Below are 23,666 nucleotides of genomic sequence, written 5' to 3' on the forward strand. Positions count from 1 at the left end.
TACGGTGCCATAGCTCTTTGGAAGCTGTTTGTATTAAGGCAATATAGACTTTCTTGCCTCTGTGGCTCTCCAGGCCCAGAGGGATTTGTAGGGTGTATTGGGTTTTTTTCATGCTGCTTGTATTATCACTCCTGTCACTGCATTACCCATCCTGCCATTCCTGAATGCTGGCTTCCAATGATTCCCTCAAAGGTTTTACTGGGCATTTTTTTCTTTGTTTTTCTGTGAGTTTTTTGTTTGTTTTTTGAGTTTTTTTTTTTTATGATGAGCTTTCCTTGTGCATGAAGGAAGACGTGAATAGTCACTCATTATTGGTCATGTTAAGCGCACTGTTTAGAATGTTATTGTGTAAAGGGATTGCAACCCATCTTCCAGCCATGTCTTCTCTTAAACTCTTTAGGCTGTAATCTCTGCATTCCTAAAATATGATCTCTTTCAATGTTGACCACACTCTGAATTTCGCACACTGACCACAGCAGGCAGGATAGCTGTGGTCAGAGTGAGAAGAGCAGTCTCATTCACACAAGGAAGATTATTGGTCCCTCATCTGGCATGTTTTAGACAGACCTGAAAGAATAAGTTAGCACCACAACCATTGAAGGCAAGAGAAGACATGAGCTAGAAGAGCCCATTGGTGTTGGGGAGCAGTGATTTAAACATTTGCCCTTGCAGGAGACAGGCAATCCCCACATCTTCCCAAGACTCTCTTTCACATAACGCTGAGCCTTCAAAAGGGGTGTCATCTGCTCTGTGTCAACAGTAGGGAATCCACAGAATAAAGGACACCTGCTGCCACCCTCCAGTGCTGTAGACTGGAGGGCATGTTGCAAATTACACACAGACAGGTGAGGGCTGACACAGGACCCCAAACATGTTTAAGCCCAAGGCATGGTGGGGGATGGGTGGGAGTTCAAAACAAAGGACTTCTTTTGTGTCCCATGTGAGTGAGAATCATCCAAAATGAACATGTCAGTCAATACCATTCTGGAGGCCAAATCCTGTGGGATTCCACAAAAGAAGAGACTATCTCTTATTTTAAAAAGTCTTCCACATATGTCAATTTCACAGAGATAGGTAACCTAAGTTCATATTTATGGTGCCTACCATAACTTCAGTGGAATTGACTTTATAAAGGTGAAAGGGAGTCTAGATGTCAGATCCAGCTGAGGATTTGAACCATAGAGCAGACCTCTGGAGAGGAGACAGATGTTCAAAGACAAATTTCAGATACTCTGATACAGGTATACCCCAATTTATAATGGCCAGCAGGAGCAATTAGGCTAATCTTTTTTTTTTTAAATAATAAATTTATTTTTTTTTGGTGTTCAATTTGCCAACATACAGAATAACACCCAGTGCTCATCCCGTCAAGTGCCCCCCTCAGTGCCTGTCACCCAGTCACCCCCACCCCCGCCCTCCTCCCCTTCCACCACCCCTAGTTCGTTTCCCAGAGTTAGGAGTCTTCATGTTCTGTCTCCCTTTCTGATATTTCCTACCCATTGCTTCTCCCTTCCCTTCTATTCCCTTTCACTATTATTTATATTCCTCAAATGAATGAGACCATATAATGTTTGTCCTTCTCCGATTGACTTACTTCACTCAGCATAATACCCTCCAGTTCCATCCACGTTGAAGCAAATGGTGGGTATTTGTCGTTTCTAATGGCTGAGGAATATTCCATTGTATACATAGACCACATCTTCTTTATCCATTCATCTTTCGATGGACACCGAGGCTCCTTCCACAGTTTGGCTATTGTGGACATTGCTGCTATAGACATCGGGGTGCAGGTGTCCCGGCGTTTCATTGCATCTGTATCTTTGGGGTAAATCCCCAACAGTGCAATTGCTGGGTCGTAGGGCAGGTCTATTTTTAACTCTTTGAGGGACCTCCACACAGTTTTCCAGAGTGGCTGCACCAGTTCACATTCCCACCAACAGTGCAAGAGGGTTCCCCTTTCTCCACATCCTCTCCAACATTTGTGGTTTCCTGCCTTGTTAATTTTCCCCATTCTCACTGGTGTGAGGTGGTATATCATTGTGGTTTTGATTTGTATTTCCCTGATGGCAAGTGATGCAGAGCATTTTCTCATGTGCTTGTTGGTCATGTCTATGTCTTCCTCTGTGAGATTTCTGTTCATGTCTTTTGCCCATTTCATGATTGGATTGTTTGTTTCTTTGGTGTTGAGTTTATAAATTCTTTTTTTTTATAATAAATTTATTTTTTATTGGTGTTCAATTTGCCAACATACAGAATAACACCCAGTGCTCATCCCGTCAAGTGCCCCCCTCAGTGCCCGACACCCATTCACCCCCACTCCTATGTGGTTTATGTATACAATGGAATATTACTCAGCAATTAGGCTAATCTTGAGTGACACCTTGGAAGCATGTTGCTTGCTGATCCATAAGGGGCAAGTAATGTGAATGAGAAATAAGGCACTTTTGTGTAAGGTCTATAAGGTTTTCCTGTCACCACAGGAAAACGTTGTCCACCCTGACGAATGCAGACCCTACACATGGTTGCTTGCTCTTCAGCCACAGGCCAGGCTCCCTCTTTAATAGTTCTTGCATTATATGGTTGAACTGAAGATTACATGAGTAAATACATGGATTGCATTTAGATAGGTAAATGTTAGCTATCAATTGCAGTTATAATTATCAGCAATTATTCTTGGGTGAGAGACTAACTTCATGGTGAGATGTTTTTCAAAGGTATATATTTCACATAGGTCAATCTCCAGCTGTAATTGAAGATTCTTTCACCTCACTAGATCAAGGCTTACCCTTTGTGTTCTCTTTTCTAGTTCTATAACTGATTTTTCTACAATAATAGACAATGGAATATTCTACTCCTACTAGTGAGAAAATCCCATCCTTCACTCTTCAGAGAATAAGCTTCCCCTCTGGTCCAAATAGGACCACAATAATTTAATGTACAGAACATATATTGAGATCTGATTCATTGGTTCTGAGGTCCAAATTGAACTTAACAACTCTTTATAATAACTACAAACATCGGTTGAATGCTTACCATTTGCCAGGAAGAAAACCTTCTAAGTGCTTCACATATATTAACTCATCTGTCATCCTTATGCAACCCAATCCTATGGGCACTATAGTTCATGCTATACCTATTACATGGAACTGAGACACAGAGAAGCTAATCACTTTGTCCAAAATTATGGATCTGCTTGGTGTTTCACCCACAATTTCAACGTGGGAAATCTAGTTCCAGAGTCTAGATTCTTAACTACTCACTTTGTCTCTGCTTATTCTGATAAAATGCTAACTTGAGGCACTTGCCTTACTTGCTTTAATTTTTTTTTTATTTTGATAGTGGTGCTTTTAGAAAGAGTTGAAGATCAGAGATGAGGCCTTGCCATCATCCTGTAGTCTTCTGGATCCTAAGGAGCAGACTTCAGAATTCTCAAGAAGACACACACACACACACACACACACAACACACACACACACATTTCCTCAAGTGCACTGGGTGAATAATGAACTTTGGCCACCAGGTAGTGTTCAAGTTTTCATTGCTTTATTCAGGAGGTATTTATTGAGTGTCCACTATGAGTCAAGCACTATGTCAGGCACAAAGGCAGTGCATACAACAGTCTGTGCCCTGAAAGAGTATAGAATCTCAGGAACACTTTACAGCATTCTAATATGTTTTTACGACTCATCCCATCCAGATTTCAGGATGATCTGCCACAATTGAGATTCTTCTTCTTCTTTTCTTCTTCTTCTTCTTCTTCTTCTTCTTCTTCTTCTTCTTCTTCTTCTTCTTCTTCTTCTTCTTCTTCTTCTTCTCTTCTTCTTCTTCTTCTTCTTCTTCTTCTTCTTCTTCTCCTTCTTCTTCTCCTTCTTCTTCTTTTTAAAGATTTTATTCCTTTATTCATGAGAGACACAGAGAGAGGCAGAGACATAGGCAGAGGGTGAAGCAGGCTCCCTGTGGGGAGCCTGATGTGGGACTTGATCCCAGGGCCCTGGGAACACGACCTGAGCCAAGGGCAATCGCTTAGCCACTTAGCCACCCAGGTGCCCCCAGTTGAGAATCTTCTTACATTATCAGCATTCTTTCCATGCCTTTTTGTTTGTAGTAAATCATTCAGAGTAAAGTATGAGCCTTAAGTCAAATTCTGCCAATGGAACTGATGAGGGGTGGTGAATGACCCATATAGAGGAGAAGAGGGATTTGTAGGCTGGAGTGGGTTTTCGGAAAGGACTTCATGTGATGTGTACCAACCACAATACAAAGTAAGGGGAGAAGGACACAGCCTCCTCTCTCATTTGTCAGGGTGCCAGGGGGAGGGAGTAACTAACCAAAAATAAACACATTCCCAAAGCAACACATGAGAGTTTAATCCTGAGAAGGCTTCTTCTGAGTTGAATCTCAGAGCCTGGCATTCAGGCAGTGACTGGCATGGAGGCTACTGTAAACTGTCCTGGGGAATCCATGAACTTCAGCATTGGTGGGGCAGGGAAGTTTGTCACCTGAAGTGGAGATTCTCTTGGAGTTTATTTGGTGCCCTCTCAGTGGCTGAAGGACAGGAACTTGTAGAAGACACTGTGGACCACCATTTTTATGAAGCATTTCCTTCTTCTAATCACAAACACTTACTAAGCCCTACCTGCTGGGCTAGACATGACACATAGAACAATGAATAAAATGTAGACACTGTTTTTATAGAGCACCAATCTTGTGGGGGATACACTACCATAAATGAAAACTATGATACAATGGGGTGTATATAATATTGGGGTGACAAGATTACTAACTTCTTTGGAGGGGTCACCTGGGTGGCTCAGTTGATTAAGCTTCTGACTCTTGTCCCAGCTTAGGTCATGATCTCATGAGTAATGAGGTCAAGTCCCATATCAGATTTTATGCTCAGTGGGGAGTCTGCCTAAAAATACTCTCTTTCCTCCACTTGTGTGCACATGCACTCTCCTCTCTCTCTCATTCAAATAAAATAAATAAATATATCTTTAAAAAAGGATGTCAAAGGAAGTGCACCTCTTCTTAAGTGGGAAGTTGGGGTGCGGATGGAGAACGGAACTCCTGAAATCTTTGGATGTGGCTAAATTATATTTTAATACCATCTTATTTCCAAATTGTGCCCTCTAGCTGATGTGGCCTTGAGAAGAGCATCCATCAGGTATGATCATTTATCCTCTTGATTGGTGATTGCTAAAAAGACAGGGTCTATAACTCTCAACGTTCCGTACCCTGCTTGCGCTGATTTAAGCAGAGAGACTTCATCTGACCTCTGAACGGATAAAGGAGCTTTGGGCAAAAGAAGGAAATGTAAAATGGGGCCCTCTTTTCATTACTACCTGTCGGTGTAACAGCCGTCTATTTATTTTCAAGTGTTTTGCATGATCAGCCTATTTTAAGGACTGACTCTTAAAAATACTTCAAAGAGAGGAAAACTTCATAATTTAAAACAAATCAGAGAAAATGTTAAATGATGCGTAAGCTTGTTAAGGGGGGGGGGTTGAGTGACTAGATGAATTCAAATGATTCTCTCTACTGAGAAAGGGGGAAGTCTTTCTTTTCTAAAATTAAAGTGGTTGGGAAGAAGGAAGCATTTGCTTATTAAGCATTAGCCTTTCATGAATGGAGTAGATGAGAGGCCTAGTTCCAGTAACCAGGACTTACTAGAACTGTGTGGGCAGAAGGGATGGCAGGAGGGAGGTTTCATGAAATGGAGATGAGCTAGAGCTGTTCATGCTTTGTGAGAGACAATAAGGAATCAAGTGGAGCAAACTGACTAAGAGGAGGAAGATTCTAGAAATGTATTACATTTCTGGCTCTATTTTTTAAAGAAACTTCAGTTGTTTGTGCCAAGTTACTTTACTTATTTAAGACAGGTTATATGAAAATATGTCAATATTCAATAATATTTCTTGAGGTAGCATAGATATTCTTGTTGCATTGGGTTGTGTGATGATTAAAGGAGATAATGAATCATGCCTGGCACATACTAAGTGCCTAATGAAAAGTAGCCCTTTGCTGTTTATAATGTTTAGTGTCATCGACGTTACTAAGTGAACACAGACTTCCTAGTGCTCGGGCTAAGGCAGGAGTATGAGGTATTTTACATAACTATGCCAGGAGGGTGAGCCAAAGAAGGAAGCACCGTGTGTTTTCTTACCCAGGGATTCTGGGAGAGACAGGAACTCTTTCTTGCTAGACCAGATCTTGAAACAATGTGAGGCTATCCTTATGGCAGCCAACTTCCTGCCATCAGGAAAAAAGTCCTAGAATTTCTAGGGATAGCCCTGAAGAGTAGAAAATATGTTGAAAGAGAAATCAAGAGAGAGAATCTCACTCCGGATAATATCATTCAATCTGTGAGTCCAGCCGTACCTAAAGTTGGCACTACCGCTGGGTTTTCTAGTTCTTGGGTTTATAAATTTTGTTCGTGCCTCTTTGAGTTTTCTGATACTCGCAACATGAATCTGTATAAAAACAATGAAGTCACATCTTTTAATTTTTAATAAAAAAGAAGAGTATTTTCTCCCTTCTTTTCCTGTCTTGGATGTAGATATGATACCTGGAGCTGAATTAGCTGGCTGTCAGGCAAAAAGCCTGTGAGGCGAAAAGCTTGAGGGGAAAACTAAGAGAGACACTAGCATTTCTTTTCTGATATTATGGAGTCATAGAAATAATGCCAAGCTCACTTTTTGTATTAGTTTGCTAGGGCCGCCATACAAAGTAGCACAGGCTGGATGGCTTAAACAAAATAAGTTTATTTTCTCACAATCCTGGAGGCTGGAAGGCTGAGATCCAGGTGTTGGCAGGGTCTCTTTCTTCTGAGGCCTCTGTCCTGGGCTTGTGGATGGCCACCCTCTTTGTGTGTGTCTTCACATGGTCTTCCCTCTGTGTGTGTATATGTGCTAATCTCCTTTTCTTGTTAGTGTACCAGTCATACTGGATTGGCACCCACCCCAGTGACCTCATCTCAACTTAGTCAAAGACCTTATCTCCAGATATAGTCACATTCTAAGGTCCTGGGGCATTATGACTTCAACATATACACTTTTAGGAAAAAAAACCACTTCAGTCCACAACACTTTTATTGCAGATTAGCAATATCCACAATAGTCATCCTATTTGGGGTTATTTTATTAATATTTTAGCAGCTACTGACATGGCTAAACATGGATAGAAGGGGCTCATCCTAATTTCTGTTTTTGCAAATATATTTCTTTTGGCTTACTAGGAGGCAGGCTATCACCTCACAGTTTGGTAAAACTCCTAATTCTCAAGAGAAAAGCATTTACAAACAGAAGATTCTTTGCTCCTGAGTTGAGGAGTGCAGATTGTGTGTTCGCCTCATTTTTTGTTTTAGAGACTGATTTTATAGAACTGCAGGTTATAAGTTTAGGCTTAGAGAGGCCACAGAAGAAGGAGAAAGTTATTTTTTATTTATTTATTTTTTTTTACAAAAGCAACGTGGATTCGGCTTGGTAAGGACAAGGTCCCTGTCTTACAGCCCGAGATGTGCCCGGGGAATTGTGTGTGGTAGCTTCGGCCAACGCCAGGCCGCTTTCCAGGCCGCTTTCCAGGCCCCGCCCCGCCCCGCCCCGCCCCGCCCCAGGTCTCCCCGTGGTTCTGCCCCATCCGGGACTCTGAGTCGGGAACCGCGCGCCAGGCTCCGGGACCCCAGGGGTGAACGCTTACGCCGAAGGGGTTCTCGGGTGTTAGGTGAAAGGAGAAACCATCTAAGGTATTGTCCGTGGTTCGTTTCCTGGCTCCTGATTTCTCGAAGAGGCGATCCTGCTTAAAATGAGGTTTGCGCCGTTCAAAACCCAAACCGAACGCGGCATCCGGAAGCTGCTCGCTCCGCTGCAGCGACGCGTCAGTGAGTTCGCCCTCGCAGGGTCTCATCTAAGGCCCCAGGCTGTGCGCCGCCGGGTCGGGCCGGCCCCAGAACCGGACCGCGCCGGGGCTCGCCGCAGCGCGGGCGCGAGCTCGAGCCGGAGGAGGGGGCGGCGGCGGCGGCGGCGGCGGCGGCGGCGGCGGCGGCGGCGGCCCTGGGGCCCTGGTGCCCTGCGGCCCTGCGGCCAGCAGAGGGCGCGCGCAGCTCGCACGCCCCAGCCGCGGGCCCTTCCCAGCGCCCCCGTGACTCTCAGTTCGCACGTCGCGCCGGTTTCCATGGACACCAGTAAAAAGAGGTGCCTGCGACCTTGATTAATGAAACGTGTAATCTGGAAGTATCGGGACTTAGAAGCTTGCGAGGTGCTCCTTCCTCGTGATTACTCTGGCCCGTAATCAATAAACACAAAGTCTAAATTGCAGATTATTCGAGCTCCCTCTCCCGGGGTAAAGAATTTCGTTTCTTCTTAACCGTAACGTTGAACGTCTGTTTGTGACGGATTCGGGATAAGAACGTAGGAGACGAAGGGACGTTTTCCACCATATGAGGGGTATTGAATGGCTCGATGCGTCCCAGCATCAAAGGAGCATCAGATTTCAGGCGCAGGGGAAAGGGGCTTTAGAGTGCGGTGGGTATTCCTAAGATTCTGCTTTTTGAATTTCAGAGTCCAGATCTAGAAGCAAAACGAGGAAACAAATTGTCCGCGCGCTCCGGCTGCAGTCACCGCCGGCGACTCACCCGCAGGGGGCGCTGTCCGCCGCGGTCCCGACGGGCCTTGCCCAGCACGGGGCGGGGCGGGGGCAGGACAGGGACAGGGGCAGGGGCACGGACAGGGGCAGGGGCGGGGGCGGGGCGGGGCCGGTTTATTTTTAAGTCCGTTGGTTTATTTTTATTTTTTTCTTTTTCAGGGTGATAATGGACTTTATAAAAATCCTCATGATTGCACCGATTTCACGGAGCTGGTCGAGCAGACCTCCGACTCAGGCTTCCTAAGTTTGGTTTCTCGGTAGAGTGCGTAGTAGACTACATCATTTGAAAATATTCACTCCACCTTCTTAATAATGGGAAGAAAATCCTTCCACGCTCAGTGATGCTAAACTTGGTGAAAGGAATGCGGGAAGGAACTCTGCCGCTTTCAAGCAAAGACCTTCCTTGTGATCCAACACCTGTCGTCCCTGCATATGTCACACAGGACGCTGGCCCTCAGCTGGGGCCCCATGGGGCACGGGTAACGGAGGCAACGTGCTCACCGCCACGGCGCCTGGAACACAACGCGGGCAAGCAGTTTGTTGGGGTTAGCGCCTGGAGTTTGGGGGTTGCCTTCTGCGCAGCCAGTGGATGAATATAGAAACTGATATGAGGAGTGGGGTGCTGCTGTATGAAAATAAAAATTGGTGGCAGTTCCTTCAGGCTAAAGCTATAGGTGGTTGGAAAAGTGGCAGTAACAGGGGAGGCAGATGGTCTTCCCGGGGAACTTAGGGCTTTGGCTGGGAAGGTATTTAAATGGAACATGACTAGCATGCATGACTTGTTGTTAGCTGCATTTGGTATTTTAAAAATGAAACAAATCCAGAAAAGAGCTGGCCTGTTTGCAGGATGGGATGAAAGAAAAAACAGAAAGCCTTAAATTCTGGGATTTCAGGGTTGAAAAATGGGACTATTTTTAACTTTCAACTGATAAAAGATAAAATTGAGAAATCCATTCAGCCCAAACCACTGATTAAGATTTGGTCTGAAAAGAAATGATAGGAATGGCCTCAATTCCTGAAGGCATAATTCTGCAATAGCTTGACAAGCCCACAGAGTCCTTAAGTCTAGAGAAAAACATACCCAAGAATTGTGTTGCAGGCTGCCGGCACACAGGAATGGCATGAAATAAAGAGCTAACAAAATCTTTGAAGGAGTTAAACTGCTCAAAGCACTGTCATCCCCAGTTAAAAGAGATCATGATGTTTTGAGACAATTTAGGCAAGAAGTAGGCTGACAATGCTGCTCATTGTCCTAGGAAGGCACAATCTCCATTGTCCTCCAAGAAGCAACCGGCCAGGATGAAGGGGGGCGGGGTGGGGGAAAGATGCCCTGGAGGGTGGAGCCAAGAGCTACAGAGAATAAGGGATTAGGGAGCTGCCTGCAGACGGCAGAACTGGGGCCTAGTCAGGAACATTCTCTACCCTAGGGTAGGAAGTCCCCAATGTGTGTCCAGCAGAATTTCAAAATTACTGTGTCACCAGTGATTACTAAGTGCTTCTCATCCTTCTTCTTTACTAATGAGGGCATTTATTGTAGTTATTCTGTCCTTGTTCTACTATGGTACGTGGCATGTTTGGGTTCTTTTGTACCTGATTTAGAGATCTTCATGAGATCTTCAAGTTGGCACCTGGCACTGTAATGGAATGAGACATTCCTGGTACACTTCTTGGATGTGGGTGAGTAATTCTGAGTGAGAAAGGAAGGAAAGTGAATACCCCCCAGGTGATGGTCTGCGATAGATTGTAATATTGTTTTCCAATATAGATCTCCCTCTCCTGTTAGGGGCAGGGTATCTATTCCTGGCCCCCGGGTGTTGGGCTAGAAACAGTCTGTTCCTGGCCCCTGGGTGTTGGCTAGAAACAGTCTGTGTGACTGTTTCTGGCCAATGGGATATGAACCATTGAGACACATGCTCTGTTTGAACAGGAGCGTCAAATGCGATTGCCTCTTATTGTTAGTGTCTGCCATGAAAATGAGCGTCCCATGGAGGGCTTAGCCTTTCCCTGGGAGCCTTGAATGAAAGGACATACAGGGCAGAGCTGAGCAACCCCGTTTACTCCAAAGATGCAGACGTGTGAGTGAAAATAAATGTTTGCTGTTGCAAGCCACTGGGATCGTGGATCATTGGCTTCGCAGCAAGCTGACTGACATGGACATGAGATCTTGTCAGAGACTCCCTGTGCAGTTTTGTTCAAAGGAGGTAGTGCACATACATATATTAATTTGTTTTTGTTTTCTTAAATTATTTTAACTACAGCATTCCAAAAAAAAAAAAAAATCTCAGCTTATATGCCAAATACAATGAATTGTAGTTTTTCTTATCATAATGAAGCAAGCACCTGCTAATGTGGGAAGCCCCAACACAGTATATTTCGAATTGAAAAGCATTTCATAGAAGAATAAAAGGTCACTGAGTTACTTCAGTAGAACTCTATGATATATCTGTAGTGAAATAATGATTTAGATCAAACCACTTGTAATGTATTCCCTAAATGTGAACCGGACACTTTGGAAAGCTACTATGAATTATTGACATAAAGTGTCCTACTGAGAAATGCCTGTTTATATTTCTCAGTTCCGCACTTAACCAGGGATTCTCCAACTTGGCAGTATTTCACACTAGAATGTAGAATTCACCCAGGAATACATCTCCTGTGATATACAGTTCTGAACTAACAACATTTGTTAACAGTTTTCTTCTGTTATGAATCAGAGTGCATTGAAGATTACCCCTGTAGTAACCACAGGCTTGCTTTCATCAAAATATACTCTCCTACGTGGGAGAGTTGTGGATGCAGTTGTATTATAATACCCCAGTTACCTCACAAGATCCCAGGTTGATTTGTTTTGTGTTTCAGGCCACAATATAAGCTGTGTTTGGAAATGTGATCCACAGGGGAATGTCATCTCTTGTGTGAATGTAGAGCGGAGGCAAGGTTGAAATCTCTTAAAACTCTTGTAAGACTTGATGTGACTTCAAATAGAGATAAATCAAAGATCAGAGGTGGAGTGCCAATAAGCAGTGAGGCCCCCATTCTTCTAGTTTGGAAACCGGATGAGTGGATGAATGGGAAGTGATACCAAAGAGTATGGGAAAATGGCAGAAAGAGCCTCTGCTCAAACATTTTTCCCCACCCTGGTTTTTCTATTTGCATTAATACAAAGCTGCCTTTTAAAATGCAAAAACCCATAAGGAGGAAAGAGTAGAAATTTAACTTTTCTCATGTGTTAGGGAATAATTCTCTGAGAATCCAGAGTCCAGTAAGGGGGGATCTTTCTGAAGCTGAAAGTGTTAAGGTGTAGAGGAGACTTGGGTAAGGCAACTAAAAAAGCAGTGTGCAACCACAGTCACAGGCCATGTGCCACATCTGACCTGCGCTGGGCACTGAACACACAGGAAAGACTGAAAGGACACACGATGTCAGTGAGGCTTAAGGGCATTTAGGGCTCTGGAAATCTGCCAATCTAATCGTTTTACCTTACAGCATGTCATTCTCCTGTACTAAGTCCCACATGGAACATGGTCCATCCTCCAAACTCATCCCCCGTGATGGGACTTCTGCCTGGATTGGTTTCTTGTACTGTCAGCCATAAATACTTGCTGATCCTTTACTGTCTGTCTCAAATGTCTCTGACTCCATGATACCCGGATTGATTCCCTTGACAGATGAAGCTCCCTCGTTCCCACTTTGTTCTCACTCTCCTGGTACTTCTCACACTGTCCTTCCCTGATTTGTTTGGGGACAACGGATATATGAAACACAATATTCAAGGTTTATTCATCTTTGTAGCCTAATCCCCTTATCTGAGCACCTTACACAAAATGAACGTGCAATAGAAGCTTTACCCTGGGGGATGGGGAGAGAAGATGGGGATTATCAGAGAAGTTCTACAGATGCAAAATGGCAGTGGAGAGTTTCAAACCAAACTTCATGCATTGCAATGTTTTCCCTGGGCGGGGGGGCAGGGAGGGGAGAGCTGGTCCAAGTGCCCCTGGGGGTCATTTTGTTTGCAATCCTAGGTGGATTTTTAGTGCTGCAGAGTGTTTTCCCTCATCACAGAAGCTGGGTCTGGCAATGGGTGTGTGGGCAGCTGTGCCTCTCATGCTGCCCACCTTGTGTCTGACTTACGGCCATAGCTTGTGGCTGCCTGGAGTATAGCCTTTTTACCCACAAAAGATGTTGATTACTTTGGATCACAAAAAAGCTCTCTCTTCCTGACTTTTGCATGCCAGGTTGGCTACAGAAGTGTTGTGGACATTTCCCAGACTTCTTTCTGCTCAAAGCTCTGCTTTCTTTTTTATGCTACATTTCCTTTGCTCTGATCTGCGTGTGGCCAGCCCCATGTTGGCTTGTAGAGCAGCATTGTTCGGGGACCCTGCTGTCAGGCATCCTCTGAGCACATCCTGCCTGGCGATGCTAGTGGCAGAAGGTTTTCTTTTTTTGCCGGCTACACTGGTTTTGCCGTTGTGCTATAAAGGTGCCATTATTTCTTTGTTGGGGAGTGTATGTGTATATGTGGAGAGGGAGAAAGAGCAAGTCAAAGAGAGGGAGAAGGAGGAGAGGGGGAGGGACAAGAGGGAGGTGTTCTCTGCCGAGCAATGTTAAGAATAGTATTTTATTTAGGCTTGCATTAAACTGTGAAGTCGATTGGTGAAATGCCTCTCGCTGATGCTCCCACAGCCCTTACGCACGCTGTTCCTGGGCCCTCCAATGTCTTACCTCACTGGATAGTGCCAGTGCTCTTAACAGTTGCCACCAGTTATTGAATGCCTACGTGGGCAGATGCTGCAGATGTCTTATGCCTACTTATTGTGAAAGCATCACAGTAAAGGACCAATGCTATTCTCAACACTGTCTAGATGAGAGGGCTGAGAGTCATACGGTGAATGTGGTTTGCTTAGTTACCTCTCTAGGAGAAAGCAGACGAAGATTTGAGATTCAAACTCAGGCTATCTGATTTCAAGACCCATATCTTTCCTTTATGTTATGCCTCTTTTCTTCGCTTCTTTCCATCAATCAGGGAACACTGTAATCCCCCGCCCCCCATTCCTTCTTCTGTGGGCTGGAGAGTAATGGGTAAATCAGAAGCTCTAACCTTAGAGCCTATGGTACTTAAGATACATACTAACCCTTTCAGATGATGGAACACCTTCACCCAGTCATATGATCTTTTTCTCCCCCCTAAAGGTTCTGAAGGAGAGATGTTTTTTGGGAATCACTCAGCAGGCACAGGTGCTTTATTGGACAGTCTTCTGTTCACAGAATCTTTGCAGTGGAAGTCTCCACCATCCTCAATTCTTTGTGCTGGTATCCAGAAGCCAGGTGGGATTCTGTCCCTGTCCCAGGGGAGGTTCTCTATCACTACTTGCTTCTGCTCAGACTTGACACCACCTGAGTGACATTTCACTCAGGTCTACTTTTAGGCACAAAGACTCTAGGAATCTTGTATTTGAAGGAATTTTAAAAAAGTCGAATCCAATGATTCTTAATCTGGGGCATTGAAATCATTTTTCAAGCCGTAGAGTGACGAATTTCTAGGCTGGATACTGTGGGATCCTTGTTTTGTAGGCCTTAGGTGGTGGCTTGGTTCAACAAGTGATTCGGAAGGGCAGCTAGGGGGAGAACCATAAATTTAATTTACTTCTCATGATATATGAATACTTTCTTGCTTGATTTGATTTTTTTTATTTCTTCATCTTTGCATCTCTGGGAAATATGCATAAAGCAGAACATGAAGATTATTTTCTGCTCGGTTCCATAGAGAAAATCAGTGACTAGGGTATTGAATTAGGAATGACTAAGTCTTCAGGCTTTTTATTGGAATAGCATGCAGCATTAATTTTTCAATATATTTTCTTTCAAAGAGATATTTTGCCTCTTCCTGAGCCTCTTTCTAGGTACTAATTATGAGAACATAGATGCTCCTGGAAAATTGGATCAAGAATTTCATAAATGGTATAGCTTTTTAATTTGGAATACATTTCAGAAAAAAGGGAAGCAGAAGAACAGAGATCTAGGTTTTAGCTCTGCTGCTGAAAGCCGTAAACTTTGAGTGACTCCACCTGTGGTTTGAGGCTCCGTTTCAGGCCATGTAGTTTGACCAGTGGACCCTGGGACCCTTGCAGTTCTGGGACCTCAGACTCACAGTTCCTTCCAATCACCTTAATGCCCTCTTGAACATTTTCTCAGAGCCATGAAAATGACTTTGACCTTTGTTATCTCCTTTCTCTGAGTTCTTGCTACACTCAATAGTCTCCATTTAAAAGAAGAGCTATGTTTTCTCATATTATTTTCTGTGACACTGAATTTATCTTTTAAAAGATTCTGAGTTAGGGGCGCCTGGGTGGTGCAGTTGGCTAAGTGTCCGCCTCTTGGTTTTGGCTCAGGTCATGATCTCAGGGTTGTGAGATTGAGCTTGGAGTCTCCTTGAGATTCTGTCTCCTTCTCCCTCTGCCCCTTCCCACTCGCACTCTCTCTCAAATACATAATAAATCTTAAAAAAAAAAATCCCAGGATATTTGAGAGGCAGTGCTGTTTTATTCATCTCTCCACCACCCCCCACTCCCTGCCGCCACATGTAAGAAGAAAATAAGTATAAAGAATCACAGACTTTTAGAGTGGAAACCACTTTAGAAATCACTGATTTTGCCCATTTAATTATACCTGTGGGAAGTGAAGGCCACGAGCTGGTCTCTGCTCATCCAGCCAGCCAGCAGTAGCAGGAGGGCTCTAACCAGGTTTGTTTACTTCCAGGGCAAATGTATTTTCTCTGCCATACGTGTTGGTTGATTAGAAGGCACTGGATTAACACCATTAACTCTAGCAAAACTAGCCACATCTTGGTGATTTATTATGAATTTCCCCAAAACTGTTTACATAGCAGAATAACTTGATCATTTTATATTACAGTTTATTTTTGCTTTGTTATCAGTGAATACCTCAAAATACCTTATAGATATAACCAAGACAGCTTGAAAACCAACATGTATGATCATTATTAGGGAGAAAGGTACATGTGGTTATTATTACTCTATTTTTAAAGGATAAGGGGAAGAATTTAGAAAAAGTAAAGTACTTTGAAATCATAATAGTCTATCATAAATCAGGGTAGAAAAAACAGCATTATCTTCTGCAATCAGCAGCACACACTTTGCCTGGTCTAAGGGAATAGATTATGAGTTTTTTTTTTTTTAATGAAGAAATGATATGATTAACATTTTCCTTGCTTAAAGTTAAAAATAGAAAGTGTTGACTTCAGTCATCAATTAGCCGTTGGGTCCGGAGGTAAGGGGACGCAGATTCAGCAGACCAGCTCAGCTTGTTTCATCCAAATACCACTAGGTAAGCACCATTCTCCACCCCTATGTTCTGGGCTGTCCCTTAACTGCTGGACTAATATACTCTCAGATTATTTCAACCTTGTATTTTTTTTTAAGTTATTAGCCTTGGTCTATAAATAGATTCCTGAGAACCTCAAGTTCTAATAATAATAACTGGCCTTTTTTTTTTCTCCTGAGAAATGAAACCATTTTATGGCTGCTCTTCAAATTATTTAAAGTCCTTAAAGTCATTGTTCCCTGAAATTTGTCCTTGTATGCTATAAGATGGTAGTGCTGCCTGTTTGATTTGTATATTCTGTTACTGTTACTTTCTGGCCTTGATTCTCAACTAGGGACCTGTTTGCCCTCAAGGGACATTTGGAAATATCTGGACACATTTCCGGTTGCCACAGGGGTTGACAGAGATCAGAGACATTGCTCTAAATCCTGTAATACACTAGACGACAGCCCCTCACAAAAAAGAATTTGATCCAAGCTTGAGTAACCTTGCTTTACAGTAAAGATTCACATCAAGATACTATCTTATCCACATAGACAGAAATCATTACCACTAATTTAAGTCTACACCTATTAATCTATGCCACATAATGAGTGTCTGATACTATGTCAATCCTGCTTGTCACAATCCCTTAATTTGTCAAGGTTATGAGCTGATGTTTTGTTTTCAAAAGAATACGAGGACTCCTGAACAGATCTTGTTCTAATCAAAAGAAAAATGAATATGAAGGAATTTTGTCAGCATTTCCAGTTCTTCGGACCATTCATTTCTGATGAAGGTTTTCAGCACTTGGGTTCTAATAAAAAGTAATTCCACAAACTAGCTGTCATCAAAGCTTAGTAAATGGTCTCCTCACCTGTGATTTCCGAAGCAGGCTGGCGATAATGTGCCGACCCCTTCATTTAGTCATTGCTGCTGCCAGACTTCAATGCTAATTCTATTTTTAGTTACCATTTATAGCACTTATTAATGGAGAAATGAGAGAGAAAAAAAATTTTTTTAAAGCTAAAATTTAGTCATTGTGGCTCTCTGGTTGCAGTTCCCAGTGCCCTGTGATTCTGCCTTTAAATGTAATTTCAAAACAGCTGTAATAGCAAATTGGTTTCTTTCTATTAGTTAAATGATTATACACCAATCAGAACCAAATACACACACTATTAGGTTTATAATTATATTTGAGAATTTCACAGCCCACTTCATCTTCCTTTAGGACTGCTCGAGTGCTCTCTGACTCACATTTCTTCTTGAAGGGAATATTTCACCAAATGATTAAACATGGTTATCTTGGTTCAGAATATTTAAAGTCAGGCTCAGCGGTGAATCAAATGGTTGATAAGTTTTCAAGGTCTTCATTACTCAGACCCCAATCAGATTCCAGCTTAGCAGTGAATGAAATTTACTGTTGATAGCAATTTTCTGGTGAAGGTGCAGCGACTTGGCTATCTCTATCCATTTCTTAGTGGACAGGGCTTTGAGTCCCTGCTATCCCCTTGTCATAACAAAGAGCAAATAATAAATGAGTTGGCCATGACGCAGTGGCCAGGTTTAGAGGAAATCCTTGCAAGGTTACTCAGCTATAAAGCACTTGGATTCTGTTATCTTTCCTGGGAGCATTTATTTCTTTAGAAAGATTTGTTTCTTTTCATGGACTTGGTTTCTATAGCTTTCACATTGTAATTCTTTTATAATGCAGCTTGCTATTGCATAAATTCAATTATATTTGTTCAATGAATATTTATTAGGAGCCTGCCATGCTCTTTAATTTATAACAATTCTGTACAGTAGGAGGTTGAAGGATAGCATGATCAGTAAGACTGTCAGAGAGAAAGCACTGTGGCATGATGGTGACAATACTGAGGTTTTGGAGTCATAGCCAAGCTCTAGGCTTAACTGATACATGATCTTGGAAGGTTGCTTGACTTCTTGGAGCCTGAGTTTCCTTATTTATTGGATAGGAAGCTATTTAGTCTGGTAGTCAACTAGAACAGAGGCTCTAAAATCAGGCAGCACACTTCAATTACCTGTCCTGCCACTTGTGCAACATCAGGCAGGGGCCTTAACCATGCTAGGCTCCACTCTCTCCATTGAAAAATAGAATTGAATGTTACTATGTTTTAAAAACTCTTAGAATAGGGGCACCTGGGTGGCTCAGTTGGTTAAGCGATTGACTCTTGGTTTGGCTCAGGTTGTGATCTCAGGGTCATGAGATCCAGCCTGGTGTGGGTGGCGCTCTGTGCTCATTGCAGAGTCTGCTTAAGATTCTTTACCGCTCCCCTCACCCGACTCTGCTCCACCCCCACTCGTGCACTTTTTCTTTCTCTTAAATAAATAAATAAATAAATCTTTAAAAATAAAAATAAAAACTCTTAGCATAAGTTGTAGCCCATAAAAGGTGGCCAGTGGGTGAAAGGGGCTATCGTCACTATCATCATCATTAGATAGTGTAGACTCTATCACTAGGCATGTTTTAATCACAGACTGGTTACTTTTAGGTTAGTGTCTATACATCCAGATGGTATTGGTTTGATTTAAATGACCTCTTTTGTGACTCTATGAATAATTTTCAAATGGTAGAATTTCAGAGTTGTGGCAATTGGGCAAAAGATAGTTTTAGGCAAGAGCACTGTCACACCATGTGGGTGATTGATTTCCTCCTCTGGGTATATATGAAGTGGACACCTGAGAATCCCAATTAACTTTTTGGTCCCAAGGTTAAACTATTCTGCTTTTCTTAGAACTTTTTCAAAATTATAGTGCTCCTTTTTGAATCAATAAAAATTTTACACATCTTCCCTGAAGTAATGTAGTCATTTAAAGCCTGGAAAAGTGGCATGAATTCTTCAGGCTACTGCTTCTCTTGTTTATACTTCCCAAGAATCCACTACCCCCGCCCCCCACACTAATAACAGAACCATTCCTGACCCCTGTTTAGCTTGAGGTTGGTTGTGTCTGTGACTCTCTTTTTGTAGCTCCACAATGTTAGCTGTTTCTTGAATTTTTACAGTTTGTCTCTCATTTCAAAGTGCACCTTTGTGTTAGTTGAAAGTTGTTATTTTTATTTCTGACTCCTGTTGCTAGCGTCATTTGGAAATCTAATTTTATCTTCTCAGGATGAGTGATTTACCCTCCTCTCCTACCCCTAGTGGCTGTGTCATCTGTAGATATAATAAGGACCTCTTGAAAAAAAACAATGAGGACCTCTTTCTTCCCAAGATGAGTGATGGAAGAGGGTGTTAAATAACTTTACGTCCAGGATGGTCTTCTGCAAGAATTTTAGTTAGAATGATTTAGCAGTACAGTCATTTGCTTAAATCAATTGAAACAAAAGAAAAATAGTCTTATGAGCTCAAAATCAATTACAACAAACAAAAAAAATATTCTTTTTTATTTTGGCTTCTGGGGATAACCTAAGTATTTACAATTAAGAAGTTTATTCATACCAACTGAGCGCTGAACATTTCAGGTGGAGATGTTATAAGGATATTTTTGATAACATGCTACATACCTCACTTAGCCAGCAGCTTCTACTATGTGAAGCACAGCAGAGAACTAGGAAGTAAGCCTCAGGTGGTCCTGAGCGGAGTGCTATGGGTCTGATAACATGCATTTTATTCTTGGAATTGTGATGATCGGCGATGACCCACACCCACGCTCTATTTCTTTTTACTCTTCACATTCTGTATCAGCTGTATCTTTTGTTCTCTATATTTGATGTTTTGACATGTGGGGCCTTGTCGACCGTGGAAGGACTGCTCCTTCTAAGGTTAGCTAATTTTTGGAGATAGCAAACCACTTGCCTGTGAGCATGCTTTTCAAATGCAAACCAACCAATCTAGAACCTGTACTCTCACCATCTCTTTAGCTCACATTCCGAGCCACCCGAGGGCCAGAGATCAGCTACCATGTGGGCAGGGCAGCCCCTGGGCCCCACATGCTGCTGGAATCAGTCAAATCAGCCAAGCCTAAGCCTGTTTATCCTGCCTGGCCTGTTCTCTCCCTTTGCCCTCTGTCTCTTGGTTGACCCTCGTGCTTCTCCACGTGCCCCTGAGTGGTGTGATATGCCCTTTGTTCTTGGAAACTGAGGGCAATAAACTATCTTTTAAGTGGCAGTTGTTCCTTATTTGTTAGCTTTACCATATTTAAATAATAATAAAATCTACTATCATACATACTTCTAAAAAGTTTGGCTTTCTAATTTCCTAGTCATAATAGGTGTGAGAGCAACCTAGAATTGAAGGAAAGCTCTAGAGCCACCTATGTTCTTGGTATTATAGGATGCCACTTTTTTGGTTGAATAAAGGGCCTCTTGCCAAGTGATAAACAGAATGTATAAGCAAAGCCCAACTTTGACCTAATTGACAAAAAGATAAAATGTTATGCCTGTTTTGCAAATTGTTTTATTTTTTTTTCCACTTTCATCTCTCATATGTTGCCTATAACTTCACATTTCAGACCCATTCAAACCAACTGGGTATGGTCCTTGGCTGTCCAGAATCTTCATTCCCATTTTGATATTATGAAGGATAATAGTAGCAACATAAAAAATAATTTTTAAAAAGCTAACATCAACAAACTCTGTCCTGAATGCTTTGTTTCTTATTTTGAACCCTGCAACAAACCCTAAAATGTAGCTTTTGTTAACAACTTGTGACAGATGAACAAACAGACATTTATGGAGGTCACAGAACTTGTGCTCAGTTACATAGCCCATCACTAAAAGAAGCTGAATTTGCATTTGTGGTGTATAAAACATGTATTTCTCTCACCTTGTTCGCTACAGCTTGAATATAAATATGCTTTTTTTTTTAGTGCTAGCTTAAAGAGCTAATGTCTCTATGTTAGGTCATTTTGTGCTATGAACTCAATGATTTTCTCCTGTGGAGAATTCATTAATTCTTTCTTTTTGTTTAGAAAGCACATTGCTTATATTTCAAATTACACATATCACAGTCATAATTGTATTAGCGATAGGTGTACACAGATCATCAATTCAATTAGCCTGTGGGCTATATGGGAGCAGAAAGTGTTCTCATCTTTGTATTCATCAGAGTACTTAGCCTAGGGCTTTGAGTTTATTAAGTATACAATAAATATTTGTTGAATTGATGTGAATTGAGAATCAAATGCATTAATGCATGTTAAATCTGTTTGTAAGGCAATAACCACGTGAAAGACAACATGGTTATTTGAGTCATGGAGTGTAGAGAAGGAAGAGTGTGTGTGTAGAGGTGGGAGTGAGGTGACCCATTCCAGAGACTTTCAAATCTTTTTGAAAGTGAAATAAAGCCATCAAAATATGAATACGGAATTTTAATTTAAAATGGAAATTTGCAAGTCACCCCTAGTGAAGACATTTCTAAATTTCTAAACTGAAAACCTTTCAGAAGGTAAAGGGAAAAAAATGAAATCTTACACCAACATTGAAAAAAAAAAGCCAAAACCTGGGAGAAAGTTTCTTGAAGAGGATAATTGTGCTGTTCTCAGCTAGATTTAGTTACAAATAAGAGAATACTCTAATAGTGAGTATATTCTAACTTTCTTATTTACTTAACAAATAGCCTGAAGTTAGGTGTTCCCTGTATACTTTAATTACCTAAAATCAATACCAAGAAAGGAGGCTCTTTCATCTATTTTTACTGCTATTCTCAATGCATTGGCATTTTGTCCTCAGGTTTTCATCTCATTGTCCCAGAGTGACGGCCACAGCTCCAGATAATACATTCCAGCACAACAGAATCTCAAGCAGAAAGGAAGAGTGGAGGGACAAATATAAACCATTTCCTTACATCTTTATTAGGAAAGAAAAATAATCCCCACCCCCACTGAACCATTCGTAGACTTCCCTTTACATCATTACCTGGAACTGAGTCACATGAGCACTCCTCAGCTCATTCATTTTCAAAGTTAAATAGAAATGTTGTGACCCATAATTAGACTAGGGATAAGCACGCTTTCACACACATGCACACATGCATGCATGCACAATCAGGGTTCTTTTAGCAATGAAGAATGGGTAAATGGCTGTTGTATGAACAACCAATAGTGCCTCTCATAAAACCGGATTGAGAGGAGAATTTTGCCTCTGTTGCATGCTTTGCTCATAAAACATGGAAGCCCTGTCTATCTGGAAGGACATTAGAAGATACTTCTTCCCCACCTTGACATCTGAGCAGAGATCCTGGACCAGAAAACTAAGCAAATCCCCTCTAGTCTTAAGGGTTGCTATTTGAGACTGTCAGTTCTTTGATTTATTCATATTTCTGTATTCAAATATATCATGTTCTACATTTTTTAAAAAGACTATGACAAAGAAGACAATAGGCAAAATGTAGGAGAAACTAGTTATGGCATCTTATATTCTTGGAATTGTAGCATCTGCAAGTAAAAGACTATTTGGGAATAGGAATTGGTTGGAAACAGTGAATTCTGGAGATTATAGCTTTTTGTGAATTGCACTGCTTCAGAGCATTAGAACATCAAGCTGTGGAATTATCTGAAATTCTTTTGTTTATTAAAAGAGCACTATAGATGAAGGCATGCTATATCTTGGAAATTGAATATATTTTAGGCATATTAATATGCTTAATATTAATATTTGAGAAGGCAATCTGACCAAATGATGCACAGATTGACAGTGAGTCAATATAATGACATCGACAGATATTTTCTATAGTCAATGATTTCCTCTTACTTGAGTAAGACAGGAGGAAAAGAACATGTGGGGCTTATATGTAAATGTTATAAAGCAAGGAATAGGAACATCACACCAAAATTTAGGAAGAGCATACCTTTTAAAATGATCTATTACAGGTAATAAAAGAATAAAAAATGCTTGTTCTCCAATGTGTAGTACTCAACGCAGAGTAGTCACAAGAAAAGAATGGTTGACAGGTCATTGGGGGCTCAGTGGCTGAGCATCTGCCTTTCATGATCCTGGGGTCCTGGGATCGAGTCCTGCTTGGGGCTTCTTGCAGGGAGCCTGCTTTTCCCTCTGCCTAATATCTGTGCCTCTGTGTCTCTCATAAATAAATAAATAAAATCCTTAAAAAAAAAGAATGGCTACGATAAAAATAGAGATGGGTGATCTAAGGAAGTGTTGCAAGAAAGCATTTCAATGTCATCTCTGTTGACCAAGCTCATTGCCTCCTGGATTTTACTCAGTTGATCCTCTTCTGCCTCCTTACATTTCCTAACACTAGGAAACATATTTCTTGTACCTTATCTGTTATGCGGAGTTTAGATGAAATTCTTCACTTGCTTGATGATAATTTAATAAGGCAATGTTTGTTAAAACAGCTGAAGTTTCACAAACTTGGGATATGATGAGAGGAGAATTTAAATCAAAATGCATCATAAGGAAATGTTAACTTATACTTGAAGTCATAAATAATCCCTAACTTTCAGGGGTTTAAAATTATAAAATGTCTCACTCATGGCACATGTCCATCTTGAGTGGGCAAGGAAAGCTATCTCTGCTTGGCCCTGTTCCAGGATGTAGGCTGTCAGAGCAGTCATCATTTGGGACACTGACAGTCATCATGGACAAGAAAAAAAATGACCTTTGGATGCTCATGCCTTGGAAGAGAAATGTTCTGGCACATAAGTATTTGTTACTTCTATTCACAAATCACTTGCCAGATAAAGTTTAATAATCCCAGCCAACCAGAAGGAGGCTAAGTATTGTG

General features: G+C 41.7%; 1 long non-coding RNA gene across 3 annotated transcripts in view; it reads left to right on the forward strand.

Moving 5' to 3' along the window:
• Positions 1-7,614: 7,614 nt before the first annotated feature.
• Positions 7,615-23,666, forward strand: part of LOC112915780 (uncharacterized) — an 86,731-nt gene continuing 70,679 nt past the window's right edge. For all 3 annotated transcript variants that reach the window (XR_003234173.2, XR_011995205.1, XR_011995206.1), the window contains exons 1-2: positions 7,615-8,519; positions 8,800-15,984. This is a non-coding gene — a long non-coding RNA (uncharacterized lncRNA). The remainder of the gene's footprint in view (positions 8,520-8,799; positions 15,985-23,666) is intronic.

Source organism: Vulpes vulpes, chromosome 11 (assembly GCF_048418805.1).
Source record: "Vulpes vulpes isolate BD-2025 chromosome 11, VulVul3, whole genome shotgun sequence".
NCBI lineage: Eukaryota > Metazoa > Chordata > Mammalia > Carnivora > Canidae > Vulpes > Vulpes vulpes.